The sequence below is a fragment of the Chinchilla lanigera genome, unplaced genomic scaffold, assembly GCF_000276665.1.
Source record: "Chinchilla lanigera isolate Chin_1 unplaced genomic scaffold, ChiLan1.0 scaffold00101, whole genome shotgun sequence".
In the NCBI taxonomy this organism is placed as follows: Eukaryota; Metazoa; Chordata; class Mammalia; order Rodentia; family Chinchillidae; genus Chinchilla; species Chinchilla lanigera.
The window spans coordinates 7,955,983-7,959,854 of record NW_004955502.1 but is presented as its reverse complement, the minus strand read 5'-3'; positions in this window follow the sequence as shown (position 1 = coordinate 7,959,854).

Below are 3,872 nucleotides of genomic sequence, written 5' to 3'. Positions count from 1 at the left end.
AAATGCAAATTGTAATTTTCTCAACCTTGGCTCTTTTTTTCGTTTATCTCTCTTCTGATGATCACTTTCAAAACTATTATTAAGCCTTTTAAATCAATTTAAGTCCTTTTCTTTACTAATTCAAACAAATATCTCAAAGAGACTTAATATGTTGCATTTGTTACAATAAGACATGGCCACAGATACCTTTTTGTTGATGAGTGAACTCAGTGGATAAAGTAGAAATGTGTAGCTTTACCAGGCAGGGACTTGGAGCTCTGCCCTCCCAACACCTTACTATTCTACAGACAATTCTCAAGAACCAGAGTTCTGCTCAACTCATTTTTAAAAAGCACTGAGAGAACAGAGTAATGCTATGCCTATCATCTATGATTCTAGTTGTAAGTCTATATTAAAATAAAATTTTGTGCAACATTCTCCCATTCTCTAAACTACTTCCATTTGCATTCCTCCTAGGCATTGTATTAATTTGCTTGATCACATTACATGTACTGAGAAATAAGGTTGCATGCACTAAGCCCAGTTGAAAGATTAATTATTCTTAATAAAATGTGAAATATTTTTAGGGCAACACCAGTATTTTTCAGTATCATTAAATTTAAACTAGATAAAAGCAATATATAGAATGGCTTTTCCTGTCCTACAAGAACTCTAGTAAAACAGAGACTTCTCTTTTTATCTTTCAACTGGCTCATAAGGAAATGGTTTTATCTCATTAAATACGTAAGTGGAATAGTTAAAATTAAGCTTATTTATAAAAAATTTAAGGTAGTGATCTGCCACCCCATGAGCTGATGGTACCACGGTTCGAGTCTGAGCTTTACTTGCACCCCGACCCCCTGGGGAGTTGCAGGCATGGGCAGTCTGTGATTGCTGTTTGAGCGGCCTGGGTCTGGCTCCTGGGCAAGTTCTGAACTGACTAAGTGGCAGAACCAGGCAGGCTGTGACCCCCTTGCCCCCACAGTTCCCAGGTGAAAGCTGCAGAGAGGGCCAAGTATTTCCCATCTACTTCCTGGGGGCAGAGCGGGTGACTCAGGTCCCTGTGGCCATTACATTCTGAGTCTCTGCCCTCCTTGCACCCCTGGCAGGCAAGAGCTCCTTACTCAGACAGCCCATGAACTGCACTTACTGGGGTTCACATGTGAGCCCTCCCTGTGCATTCCCTGTGCCGAGTGAGCAGGCGCCCCAAGAGCTGTTGGTACCACAGTTCGAGTCCGTGTTTTGCTTGCACCCCAAACTCCTGGAGGGCACAGGCATAGGCAGTCTGTGATTACTGTTTGAGTGGCCAGGCTCTGGCCCCTCTGTGTGTTCTGATCTAACTAGAGAAGCAGAACCAGGCAGGCTGTGATGCTGCTGCCACCATGGTTCCCTAGTGAAAGCCACAGAGAAAGTCAGGTATTTCCCATCCACTTCCTAGGAGCAGAGCAGGTGACCGAGGACCCCACCACAATTACAGTCTGAGTCTCTGCCCTCTGTGCCCCCGTGGCAGACAGGTGTTCCTCACTCAGAAGGCCCGTAGACTGCTCTCATTGGGATTCTTGTGTTGCCCCTGCCTGCGCTTGCCATGCGCTAAGTGAGGAGAAGCCTCGCGAGCTTCTGGTACTGTGGTTCCAGTCTGTGCTTTACTTGGGCCCCAAACTTCTGGAGGGCACAGGCACGGGCAGTCTGTGATTGCTGTTTGAGTGGCCCAGGTCTGGCTCCTGTACATGTCCTGATCTGACTAGAGACACAGAATCAGGTTGTCCACATACTGTTGACCTTGCAATTCATGTCTGGGTTTTGCCTGTACCCTGAACTGCCTGGGGACACAGGTCAACTGGAAAAGGATTTTGCCACCAGTGTATACAAATTCGGGCCATGCACATGCCCTGAACTGCAAGGGGATGCTGGATCAGATGGTCTGCTATCAGCTGGCACCACTCCCTGAGTCTGAGATCTGGGATAACTAGATACACTTCAGCATCTGCCAGAAAACCCCAGAATAAGTAGTGCATCTCAGCCGACACTGAGGGGCCAGCGTGACCAACAGGAAAACTAAGGACACTAGCAGCCTTTGGCATGCAGCCATTGAAGAGGGAAACTGAGCTTTCTGCATCCAGTATTGAACATGAGAAGACAAAGGACTAAAACACAATCCCAGAGCTCGATCCCACTCAGAACAAGTCCAGGAGACATTGACATAGGAGAACTTGATAAACACCTGCCTGAAATAGCTGAAATGATTGCAATGGAAGTAAAGAAACATCTCCATAAGGCCATAGAAGAGATGAGATCAGAAATAATCTCTCAGGCAAAAAATAAACTGACAATAATAATAAAAAACTGCTCAGAGCATCTGAAGAAGAAACATATCAAAAAATAGAAGAACATAGGCAATTGACAGAAACATTAAATGAAAAATACAGAAAGGACTTAAAACACATGAATCAGATTCAAAAAAACTTCCAGGAAATCCAAGCTTCATTGAAAGCTGCCAAAACTGCTTGAATGAAGCTGAAGATAGAATTTCGGATTTTGAAGACAGCATGGCAGCTAGCGACACTGAAAGAAAGGGTCTCTTAAAATCAGCAAGGATCCAGGAAAAATCAATTAAACAGCTGCAAGATGAGGCAAAGAGGAATAATGTACGAGCAATAGGAGTCAATGAAACAGCAGGAGGCAACACAAATGACTTAAACAGAATATTTACAAAAATAATACCAGAAAATGTCCTAAGTATGGAAAAAGACCTAATATGCAGTAAATGAGGCATATAGAATTCCAACCAACCACAACCAAAATAAAACTACACCCAGACATATGATAATCATGTTCCCAGATAACAGCAAAAAAGAATACTAAAGCTGCTAGAGGAAAGAAACATTACCTATAAAGTAAAGCCCATCACAATCATGGAAGACTTCTCAGCACAAACCACCCAATCGAGAAGAGCTTGGAGTCAAGTATTAAAGGTCCTGAGACAAAACAGCTTCTAACCAAGACTGATGTACCCTGCAAAATTCAGAGAAGATTTAATACCAACACTCCTCACACTCTTCAATGAAATTGAAAAGGAAGCACCTCTCTCTAACTCATTTCTGGAGGCAAACATCATACTGATACAAAACCACAGAAAGACCCAAGCAAGAAAGAAAACTACAGGCCAATCTCCCTAACTAATATAGATGCAAAGATACTCAATAAACTACTAGCAAATAGAATGCAACAAATCATCAAGAAAATTATATATCACAACCAAGTCGGATTCATTCCAGGAATGCAGGGTATGCTCAATGTTCGCAAATCTATAAATATTATACACCATATCAGTGGAACCAAAGACAAAAACCACATGATCATCTCTTTTTTTTTTCCCCTTTGGATTTTCTTTCCAGTACCAGCAATCAAACTCATGACTTTGCACTTGCCAGGCAGGTGCCATGCGACTGAGCTAAATCCTCAATCACTCTCATTATCATCTCAGTAGATGCAGAAAAAGCTTTCAGCAAGGTCCAACATGCATTCATGATAAAAATTCTACAGAAAATAGGAATAGATGGCCTTCACCCTCACCTGATCAAAGCCATCAATGACAATCCAATGAGCAACATCATTCTAATTGGACAAAAACTGAAAGCTTTTATTTTAAAATTGGGAACAAGACAAGGATGTCCTCGATCACCACTCCCATCCAATATAGTTCTGGAACCACTAGTCAGAGCAATAAGACAGGAGAGATAAATAAAAGGAATAAGGATAGGAAAGAAAGAAGTAAAACTATCACTATTTGCAGATGACATGACACTTTACCTGGAAGACCCCAAAAACTCCACAAGAACACTCCTTGAATTAATCAGTAAATTCAGCAGTGCAGCTGTATACAAAGTCAACAC